This window comes from Rhipicephalus sanguineus, chromosome 10 (genome assembly GCF_013339695.2).
Source record: "Rhipicephalus sanguineus isolate Rsan-2018 chromosome 10, BIME_Rsan_1.4, whole genome shotgun sequence".
Lineage (NCBI taxonomy): Eukaryota > Metazoa > Arthropoda > Arachnida > Ixodida > Ixodidae > Rhipicephalus > Rhipicephalus sanguineus.
Window position 1 is genome coordinate 5328287 of NC_051185.1, and position 12014 is coordinate 5340300.

At 46.4% G+C, this 12014-nt stretch overlaps 1 protein-coding gene across 2 annotated transcripts in view; it reads right to left on the bottom strand.

The window, feature by feature from the left end:
* LOC119406883 (A disintegrin and metalloproteinase with thrombospondin motifs 16) overlaps positions 1-11526 on the bottom strand; it is a 237870-nt gene extending 226344 nt beyond the window's left edge. The window contains exon 1 of one of the 2 annotated variants that reach the window (XM_037673654.2): positions 11479-11526. The gene's annotated coding sequence lies outside the window, so the exon portion shown is untranslated. Of the gene's footprint in view, positions 1-3321; positions 3465-11478 lie in introns of those variants that run through there. The other variant, XM_049420014.1, reaches the window with a different exon arrangement.
* Positions 11527-12014: the final 488 nt, after the last annotated feature.

Here is a 12014-nt window from a genome sequence, read left to right on the forward strand (position 1 = left end):
TTACTATTTTAAAGGTTTAATTAAGCAATATTTGTTAATAACCCAACTTGGCAGATCTTAGCATAGATGAAATATTCCGACGTTTCAGAACAAGTGCTACAACATTTGTATTGAAAATCTTTTTGCAAAAGGTTACTGATTAAGAAGTTACTTAAGCAATGTTTGTTAATTACCCAGCATGGAGGATCGAAAAATATGCTCACGTGCTGCATACGCCTCAGAACTTCGTGCTAGTTAGCTGGAACATCATGTACGCAGAGATAAAAAAGAAAAAGATGGGAATAAAGAGACCGTATCTATATAGTGCAAAATAGGCTGCATTTTAAGCGGCGAGTAATTTAGCTGTGCCCTTCCTCCGCCATTGTGCTGCAACTCTCGGGACATTCCTAATTCTGGGAAGGTTACAGCGCATAAAAGCTTATGCGCTGTAACGTTTGGCTACTTGTCGTCAAGGCCGAATGATTACCACGATGAAATCACAATGCAAAAAAAAAAAAACAAAAAAAACGCGCTTCTTTTAAGAGCGAAGCTGTTCTTAGTCGAGGCTTTCGTGTCCGCCGTTGTGGTAGCGTTGACCGCGTGGCCTCGCAGTGTGGCGAGAGTGAGGCTCGGTAGGAAGGGGAGAGCTGCGAGAGGCGGAGGTTGTCGTGGGGTGAATCTTCTAGAAACGCACCAAGATGGGGTGACACGGTGAGGCGCAGTGTAGTGTAAAATAGCGTGTCAGTGTCAGTGTTCACGAGTTTGTGCTTTCTGAATGGCGAACATTTCTCGTTCTCCCGGTGAAGAAGCCACCCGACGTGAGCGTCAGTGAGAGCTGACGCGAGAACGGGCATGTCGTCGCCGAGCCAACCGCGATGTTCGCGTAAGGGAGGCCGACGCTAAGCGCCAGCGAAGAGAAGACTTGAAAAGCATAGAAGTACGATATAGCCTGATGAAGTGCGGGCATAAGCTTCGCTGTTTCGACAGTGCTCGCGAAGTGGAGCTGGCTGGATCTTGTGATTTTGGTGCTCGGTAAAGACCACCGTATGTGTGGTTAGAAATAATCCGGAGCATCTCACTACGACGCGCTTCATAACCGAACAGCAGCTCTGGGACGTTCAACTTTGTGAATCGTTACCAAAGTATAGCTATACAGCTGACAACTTCTCGCGTGTGAAACGAAGCGCGTGAGAACAAAGGCAGCGTCACATCAGGTTGTTTCATTCCTTCAAGGTGCGATACTTTGCGCTGTTGTCATTTGAATTCGGCTACTGCCCGGTGTTTTGCTCGCGCTACACCTAGAGATGTTTCCCCCCGCAGGAAAACTTCATAATGCATGCACCGTAGACCCTTCGGGTCTGCGGAAGTCCAGCTCACGCTTCTTGCATTTTGCTGACCGCGAAAGTGCTCTCTCTCTCTCTTCATTCTATGTAACAACTAACCTTGCCTTACTTTTTTCCTGCGCGGCCTACATGTCGGTAAAATGTAGCACAGATATGCGGCCCTCGAACAAAAAAGAATGCGCCATTGTTGAAAGCTTAAGCACTTTTTTCCTCTTGTGTGTATTAGCACGGCTTAATTCGTACAAAGAAGGCGAGTAACATCGCGAACAACGAGACATTGCAGAGACGGACGAGACCTGTCCACTCGTTCGCACTGTTACTCGTTCTCTTTGGGAATGTACCAGCCGGCCCAAGTAAGCACTCCAATGCAGTTTATCAATCCGTACATTTTGGAAATTTTTATTCGCGCTTAAGAATTCAAGTCACGTGCTGAGTTCTACGGCTCCTCGTGTTTTTAATCTCTATATTTATGCTTTACAGTTAACGCTACCGGGTGGGAAGTATAAAGCGGGATATGTGCACGACTTATCGCAGTCGATCTGAAGTTGGTGTCATGCGTGGCGTATTTAGGTCGCGCAACAACGCAGACACCGCATGAACAGGAACAAAATAGACATGAAACTGTCATTTCCTGCAAAAAAGAAGAAACAGAGAAACAAAAAAACAGAGAAACAAAAACAAAAAGGAAGCGAGACGACTGCGTTAATGACACTTTCGTTTGTCTTTACGTGAAATAAATTTGAATCCTCGAAGTGCACACATTTCAAACGGTGAAACCTTTCCTTTTTCGTGTTTTTATAATTATTATTTTTTCATTGCCGCATCTGCCCATGCGCTCCAAATTTATGTATTTCTTATCACGATTTCTGGAATAAACAATTTTCGAGTAGCGTTTCTTCCGCCTCCATTTCCTTTTTTTTTTTTTCGTACACTGTATTTGTTGCACTCACTGTCAAGTACGCACAAACTAAACCTTCAAGAAAAACCAGGAAAGGTCGCAAATAAATCTCGATAGGCATTAGTCCTTTCAAAAGATGTAGTAAAATGTTGAACTGTTTCGCGAATGCGTGGCAGTAATGTGTAGAAGCTTCGTGATTGGTGTGTTGTAAACTTTTCAGTGTACGGGCAGCTGTGTTAATGTAAAATGCTTGGGGAAGGTTTTCTTGCCTGTATGCATGCGACGAGAATTGACACCTGGCAGCGTTGTGGAGCTTCTTTTAAAAACGTTTTTTTTTTCTTCTTTTAACGTCTCGAGAATTCAAACATCTCACAGATCAGTTTCCAAAGATTGGAAGCACTAAGCGTGCAGCAAGACTTCCGCCACAGAGTCGACGGAACAGTGTAGCTCGACAGAAACTTAAACGTTTTTTTTAATCTATATCATACCTGCGAGTATCATCTCACAAATTAACCCATAAAATAGCAACTATAAAAATCATAACCGGCGACGCGTAAAAACTGTAGCGTGTTCTTCCATGCAATGCAAGAACGCTTGAACTGAGCAAAAGTTACATGCAAGCAACTCGAGACGACGGAAACTATGCGAGGAGCACCTATAGGTCACTGTGTCACTCATAAGCTCTCCCCTTTCACTTTTTCATATAGCCGCTTTCCCAAGTAGCCATTTGGTAGCCGATCCCAGATCTCCTCTGGTTAACCACCTGTAGCCTGGTTAACCAATTGTACCTCTTGTTAACGAATGGTATGCACGATTGGAGATCTCCTTTGGTTAACCTTCATATCTTCCTTCGCTTTTCGCACAAGCATACGATGATATGTGCTCAAACTATTTGACAAGCTCTTCTTCCCGCGTAACCAAAACAAAGGCACTACGTAAACACCACTGAAAACACACAACAAAGAATGCCCTTGAGTTATACTCTTCCTATTCAATTGATTAAACGAACTGCACTGCTATTTTATAGATAGACGAGTGTGGTTAGACCGGTCTTCACGGATGAAGATTACACGGGGTTACCGCGTATTATCCTGTACTCACCCTAGTCGTAACATGCTGGACGTCTGAGCTCTAGGGCTCAGGTCCGTTCTCAGTGCCACATCTGTAGTCGAGACGGTAATCCTCGGAGCACTGAACGAATGGCTTGATGGTCTCCAGAAGCAGTAAGAGCGGACACTTTGTGTTGTGAGCGCACTGCATGTCACAGTTTATGAACTGCTAGGTTCTTTCAATACATCGTATATATTCAAGGCTGCCCCATTTGCACATCAGGGCATAAGGTGCAAGGCGGGCACAATGAGCTTTTCCACGGGTAAATCCAGCCTTGGTTTTCCACAAATCCTTTTGTGTCACTTTACATCTTGCACGTTGCTTCTGTTAATTCTTTCTTCTTGAAGGGAGCGCGGGATATCTAATTTGAACGCAGCTAACGAGCGTCCGCTAAGTGGCGACGTTATTTTTTACCACGGGAAACACACTAGCACAGCGCGGAAATATTACGAGAGGCTTGTTTTAGGCACAGTATTTGTTGTTACGACACGATGTCGAATGATGCATTCAGAAACACGAATTTGGCATTTTGGGTGGTGACGTGCCAGCACTTGCCTAATTGCGAGCTCGCTACGCATGAAGACATTTCTTTCATTTCATGAAAGCGCATTGCCCTTTTGCGGTGTCAACGTCAGCCAGAACGAAGTGGTGCACTCTCAGATATGCATCGCAGTCGACAGACGTAGTGATCTCTGCTCACTTCCGCTGGACGATATTTTGACGCACAAAGGTTCCACGTCACAAAAGCCATGTCGTAATGACGATGAACCTATTTTCACCACCAAGAACACACCGGAATTTCATTTTGTGAGTTTCGGCACGCATGTGACACTGAACACTCTTGTCTACCGCACTTAGAGTCACCCACAGCACTCGTATCGACAGAAAAATGTGTGACGATATCTTCAACGAAATCGAAGAACTGTACTCCGCACCATCAGAGGCGCGTGATTGCTTTTGACAGGCTAAGTTCGTAGTCCGCAGGGCTTCGGAGAAAAAGGCAGAAAGGAGTAAACGAGCGAAGCGTGTACTGCTGACCTTGACCGAAGTTTCCTTTCACGCCACGCACCTTACGCCACCCCGGTCGTTGTGCGCGAGATCACAACTCACTGGCTCCGACGCTGCTTTGCATTTCGCGCACTCTCGGTGATTGCATGGCACACGCGCATTTACACGAACAACCTCGGTCACCGCTGAATGTTTCACGCTACCGGCACCGGCGTCTGCCTCGCAGATGCATCCTCCTCGCAGGGCCACTGCACCGATCCTGGACTCGCGCACTGCAGGCTGAGGCGCCCCATCGCGTCGGCCGCGACGGCGCTGACCTTGGACTACTGCTCCGGCGCCGCGCGAGACCGCCGCCGATGCCGAAGAAGGCACAACGGCGCTGCCCTGATGCAGTGAGAGAGGCTGGAGCGGGCGGCGGCGTTGCACTTTTTCCTCCGATCCAGAATGCTCGTCTGCAGGCAGCAGCATGCAAGTGCGGCAGATGAGGAGGGGGAGTCGTGCCGGCTGAGAGGCTGCTGTCGCTCGCCGTCCGTCACGTGTTGTGCTCCGCTTTTTCGGGGTCAGCGCGAGCATCAGAGCGGGACCGCGGGCTGCTCGTCTTCTCCGCGGCGCAGTGGCTTCTTCTTCTTCCCAGCGCCGCTGGATGCGCTCTCCGCGGCGACGCCGTGATGGAGAAACTTCATCATCAACCCTTGCCCGCGGTGGCGACCGGTCGCTGTCGTCGATGGAGCGGCGCAAGTGTCGTGATTCGGCACTTCTTTTTGCTACTGCGAGGAACACGCTCCGTTTGGTAGTCACCCGCGTTACATCACAGAGCCGATTGGCGACAGCGTGTCACCTTCCGCGGCTGAGCTTCTCCGTAGCGTAATGTCGCGCAGGTTATCAGAGGGAGGGTGCTAAATTAACAAGGGGCGTACGTTGACCCTCGCTCACCGTCGCTGGACGTTGAGAAAGCGCCCTCTCACGTGAATGAAGGGAGAAAGAATCCTGGTTGGAGAGTGAGGTTGTAGTGAAGTCTATTCCGGTAGCAGCGCCGTAGTATATAGGCGCAATATTATAGTCCTACATGAGTTTGAATTCGTTTCCCACAACGTTGCATAGCCAGCTTGTACTTGCACTGACTGATATCCCTCTCTTTCCCTCTGTTTTCTTTCCTCCTCCTTTCTTACTCTTTCTCGTCTTCAAATAACCCTGCCAGTATGCAACAGAGGCATAGGACGAAGCTCCCTTCATTTCCTTGTTCATCTCCCACATTTAAAGCGAAAGCCTTAAGTGTCGCCTTGAGCGATGACCCTGAGCGAAACACGACAGGCAAAAAGGCGGTACGAAAAGACACGTGACCTTCTTCGAGCGAGCGATGTATGGAGAAGGTATGGCCTGTTTTGACGACATCATGGAGTCACAGATCGGCCAGATGTGAGACATCATCGTGACGTCATCACATGACATCGTAGCTTGGTCAAAGGTGGGCCGATTCCGGAGCTTGTAAATCATCACGCGAATTACACGAAGCTTCAGGAGCGGGGTGGAGGAACAATGCAATCGACATGACAACGTCAAAGGAATTTTAGTGTGTGTCTCCCACACTGCGGTTCGTTATGTCTTGCAAGAAGTACGGTGCGTGATTGTATAACTTCATGCAATGCCAAGTGTGCAGTAGGCTTCAAGGGTTTCAGAGAGTGCAACGTGGTGCCAAATGTTCTTCCGCTGTTTTTCTTTTTCGATCTATCTGCCGAGAGGATTTTACTGATTTCCTTAACACATATATCTGGCTTGACGATTGAGGCGGGAAAAAAAGAGTGCCTATGTTTTGTAGGAACATGCTTCAGAAGAAAAGCGATGCCATATGACTATTTTATTTCTTCGCATTTTCTGTGCGCTCTGTGGGCTCATCCTCAAGCTTACTGTCGCTTTATCTAGGTCCCGTCATCAGACCATCGGGCCGTGCGTCCTGCATTCATGTGATGGGCGTGAGCCACTGCCCTTTACTGAATTTACAAGGAACTGCAGTATACCTGCAGTTCCAGCTCAGAAATTTATGAGGACAGCTCAGGAGGGAAGGAAGGAAGGAAGAAAACAAGCGGAAAGACAGGGAGGTTAGCCAGTTCTTAGACCGGCTGGCTACCCTGTGCTGGGGAAAGGATATCCAGCCGGTACATACAGTGACGCAGCCACAACTCCCTTGCACTTGGCGGTCCCGTGTTAACCTTCCTGTAGCTTCATCGCCTTTCTCTTTCTTACTTCCTGTTTTTTCCTGTATTATCCGTCCTTGTGCTTTAGATTACTGTAGGTGACACAGAAGGAAGAGGGAGGGAGGGCGTAAATATAAGGTAGCATAGTGTCTCGTGGCTACATTACGCTGTAGAAGGCGAACAGGGGAAAAGAAAACTTCGCAAAATCGTAAAATGCAGATAGATAGATAGATAGATAGATAGATAGATAGATAGATAGATAGATAGATAGATAGATAGATAGATAGATAGATAGATAGATAGATAGATAGATAGATAGATAGATAGATAGATAGATAGATAGATAGATAGATAGATAGATAGATAGATAGATAGATAGATAGATAGATAGATAGATAGATGATAGATAGATAGATAGATAGATTAGATAGATAGATAGATAGATAGATAGATAGATAGATAGATAGACAGACAGACAGACAGACAGACAGACAGACAGACAGACAGACAGACAGACAGACAGACAGACAGACAGACAGACAGACAGACAGACTTATCGCACTGCAACATCGCGTTGTAACATCACTAGATAATGGATTCGGAAAAAAAAATATGCAAACATATTTAAAGTATACGAGTCGTCTGGTTCCTTCTCTGCGCATGTTGTACGTTTTCCAGGGCCTCCAAATATAAAAAAAGGCCGAAAAACTCGCTATTAAAGAGGAGAGCGCTAACTCTGGTGTATGAAATGGCGCTAGATCGTTGTAGGAACCGGAATCCATCCGCGCGTATCGGCAGCTTCGTGCACCGCCGTCGAAGACACTTTGTGTAGCTGGGCGGTACTGATGGCTGCCCTTCCGTACATCGTGCAGCGTGCATTCCGCCACCCCCTCCTATCGCACTCTTTCACTGTAAGAAAGAAAGAAAAACCTTGCTTTCTGGCTTCTCTGTGTTTCTCAACGGAACGCCCGCGACACGTGGTTCTCTGTAGTGTAGGCGACCCCAGAATAACACGGAGATTATTAGCTCACGGTAACAATGGTAACAACGGGGCAGCTTCTTGAGTGTTGAAACACTCAGGGTTTGGTAAATAGTAAACAACAATTATTGTTCACTTCGCCCGTTACGCGGTTATGTTGTCTTTATAAGGAACCCAGCTTCCTGCTTGTCCTTGAAAACAAGTTTTTCGTAACAGAGAGAAAGAATGCGTACAAAGGCACAGGGGTTAAACGTGGGTAACTCAAGCTGTTCTTGCTGCCTACTCTGAAAATGAGGAGGTAGGAAGGGGTGGCGAGTAAAAGGGGAGTACGAATGAGGTAAACCACGTTCGTCAACGAGCGAAAGCTGCTGTAACGTTTTAAAAGTATGTTATGCCTGTTCACACACACCTCAGGTTCCTCTCCAAGGTTCAACATGGTGCTACAGCGTATCTCCCGAGTGTTGCTCGAAATGTTGCAACCGAAGCATCACGCCAGCGTTCAGATTTATAGGTGACGCACGACAACACTCACTCGCGCATAGTGCGCTGTCTCCGTCCTGACGGTGAGCTTAGGGGCCCCTGTTCGTGATGGAAACTCTTTGGGAGTTACGAAAGATGTGATCCGTGAAGCATATCAAAGCATGTTTTCTTGCGTGTGTATGAAATAAACAAGAGTTTTGAAATATTAGGAGTGGCGATATGTTGTCGTAAAAGACAAACGCTAGCGCATCTCTTTTGTCATTGCGAAAGATCCACTAGCCTTGAGTGCCCACTCAGAAGCACTCAAGCGTGAGCTTTAAACGTACGACGGCTTTCAACGTAAGAGCAAGAAGCTGCGACTATATAGAGCACGTGGCTTTCGTCGCGTTTTTTTTTTTTTAAGGTGAGCGTCCTGGAGCTTATTTATTGTTGCTAGCCGACTAAGGAACTAAGGAAATCATTACTACTAAGGAACCAAGGAAATCAGACAACTAAGGAAATCATTAGTACATGACTTTTATATTGTAATTATGTACAGATGTTTTATATTATCACTTGCGTTCGAATGAAACGTGTTTCATCGGTGAACGCTTCACTGAACTCAAAGATTCATTTAAAACAGGTTTTGTGGAACTGGTTGAATAATAGTACGAACGTACGAACAAGAAAAGTGCCCAGCGGGCCCGCAGAACGATTCAGACAAGATTTCGATGTCCCGTCGTGGGAGACCTGAGCCCGGGTCTCTAAAACCTACAGGGCCTCTCAAGAAAGTTATTTCCATTCATATTATACAAAAACTTCTGCGGAGTTGGTGGACCCGATGCTTCTGAGTGGACGCATGCTGTTAGACCGTTTTGTCAGTAAAGCTGCTACGGATACGTTGACGCTTATGGTGTATTCAGAACACTATGAATAGTCGGAAACTCAAAGTACAAGACATCGAACTCATTCTTCACTTGAGAAGTTACATTAGCAAAGCTACGTAAAATGAAGCGAGAGTTACAATGACATGCATACTTTTACATCTCTGAATAAATTCCGTTCTGCTTTTATTTTCTTTGCCTTTCCGACGATTCCTCATTCCGTCTCCTGTAAGTGTTGAAGATTAATCAACATATAATTTGTCCTTGTGCAAACTGATTTTGAAACTCATCTGCGCAGCTGTTTCGCGGTCATTGAGAATTCAAGTAATTAAAAGGTAGCGCATGCAATATTTGCATTAGTAAATTTCGAGTTATCAGCGTGTTCTTTCTATTTTAAGTGTGTTTCCAGTGTTTTAATACCCTCGCTTTCGTTTTTTCTTTTTTTTTCATCTTGCGGTAGATGACCGATGTCCGGAGGATTTTGTTTATGAGTAACGAGTTTCCTCAGTGAAACAAAGCAACTTTTGCTTCTGCATCTCTGCAAATTCAAGAGATGTCAGCCATTTGGAGTGGGTTGCACGTTTGTTGTCAACTCATAGATGCGCTTTCTTAGCATCAATGGAAGAAAACAGAAGACGTAAACGAAAAGAAAAAACAATTTTACGCGGAAAACGCCTGAGATGATAAGCGATGATATACGCACATGATTATTTGAGCTGTGACCAGAGTTTTCTGTACGCGTCTTGTTCTGAAGTTGAATCTGAAATCCTACGTGATTAGCTCACATCCACTTTAGGGAATTGGCCAAGAAAAAAAAAGGGATAGTCTTGTTCTCTTTTTCTTTTCTTCTTCTTTATTCACTGGTATGCAGCCACTGAGTGGTGGATTCATGGTGTATTTCGTTGGTGGGACTAGCTTCTTGTTGATGAAAATTAAGTTGACACATTTTTCAAAGTTACGATAACACACGGGTTTTATTTGAACGACAGACGTACAGTCTTTGTGCGTTGCTCACCGCGTTACGAAAGGACACACCATGGCATTCTAGCATTCGAGTCAGAATCTTCGTGACTATCCTCGCGAGGGAAATAACATCAGCTTGTCAAGGAGCGGCAAGGTCGACAATATTTCTCGCCGGCGGCATATTAGCAGTATTCGCCAGCGTAGTTTTCCAGAGTCTATGTGAAATAAATTTGAGAGGGCGGTTAGACTAACCCTTCGTCGTTTCGCTTGAAATCTGTAGTGTAGTCAGGGTTGCCGTTGGTGGCTACATTGCGCCAAATTGGCTACTATTTCGATCCTGTCTGGCGACAAAGTTTCAGATTGGCGCCATGGCTACTTTCTGGCTACGTTGAACTTCTATCTTAGCGCATATACTGGCCACTTCTCCGTATTATTGGAAGATAAAACAGCGAGCAAGTTTAAAGAATTACCGTTGTTTGCAAGCTTTTCTGTCGTGTTGGCCTGTGCGCGCACAAGTCCATCTCTCGCCAGCGGGCTAGTGCGCATCGAGGCACCCAACGAGCGTCCCTCCTGAAAATGCGGAGGGACGCGCGCATCTAAGGAAACGCGTGGCCATACAGCACACTGCTGACGCCATATTCTATTGCTAAAGCACAGCGCGGCAAAGAGATATCCGCAACAAAATGAAGCTGGACTGTTCATCTTCGATCAGATTTCGCTACTTGAAGCTGGACTGGTGTTATTGTAACTTTTTACCAATTTCGCTCTACGGCTTTAAGAAAAAAACAGCTTCAACGTTTAATGTTCCTGCTTAGTTGTTGGTCCAAAATTACTTTTGCAAGAAGTCCATCTATTGCAGACAATCTGTATGCAGGCGCACTGAAAGTATAATAATTTATTAATTTGTTTGCAACTTACCTGCGGCTTGGATACCAAGCAAGAGGGAAAAATATTGTGCTCGTTATACTCCGCGCTTTTGTTTATTCAAAATCATGTCATTTACGGTTTAATACTAACAACTGTATACATAACATCACTTTTTTTTCTATTTATCTACAAATTTGGCGCTAATGTTAAATGGCGTGGCTACTTTGGCTACTTTTAGCTTGAGTTCTGGCTCATTTTCAAGTCTACCCATTGGCAACCCTGACTGTAGTTTCCTCTGATACAGAGTTGTTACATAAACCATTTTAGCGCAATAAGGACAAGATAGCTGGGAACGAGGAGAAGGCGGACAGTACGAGACGTACCCTACACACGCATGCGCGTTAGGTTGTCATCTTGCTGTGGTATTTTCGCCTAGTTAAATTGGTTGTTGTTAGAGATTGGTTGTGTCCACTGACCTCCTCACTCCCCACTTAATTATCTTGTTTTCTGCACCATTCTAAGAAGTCAAGATTCTCGCATCATGGCGTTTTATTCCTTTCGCCAATGCAGGGTAGCAAACCGGACGTGCGTCGCGTTACTCTCCCTGACTTTTGCAGCCGCTCTTTTTCTTTTAATTCTGCTGACATAGCTTTTGTCGACAATAACAAATTCTCCCGACGGTAAGTCTTATTGAAGATTTGTTAGCTTCGGGCCTTTTGTGCACCGTCTTAAGTCTCGCTGATTGCGTTATGAGTTAAGCGTGCCCAAATATAAGCCATGCTTGGCGGCTACTTACCCAACCGAGAGAGCCTTGCCTCCTCGTCGGTTGGCCGCTGACGGCTTCTCCTTCCGGCGGCGGCGATGATCAGCGGCGGGAATGAATGATCGTCGTCGTCGACGGCCTCTCTCGGTCGCTCGCGGGAGAAAGTGTTTTGCCCCGGCGGCGCGGCGAAGCGCGAGGCGCTTTTTTGGCGTCCCCAGGTGCCCTCCTCTCGCGTCGTCACGCGCCGATCCATCCCCGTCCCGCCGGCCAAGGCCCCGGGTTCAAGGACTCGAGTGCGTTGCCAGACACGCCTTCATCACCTTTCCTACACGCTCGGCACATTCGTCCCGTATGCTTCAGCAAACGGTGCGTGAAAAAAAAAAAAAAAAAAGGAGAGAGAAATGGCATCGTCGGCATCTTTTCATCCGTTTCAGCTCGACGCAACACTTCTCCTAGTTTACTCTGTCCAGTGGCGCAACGTATGTTTTACGAGGAACTCGGCTCACCGAACGTGTCGCCGAATCACCGGAGCCCTGACGACGACGCGACGGGGATTGGGGGCACTGAAC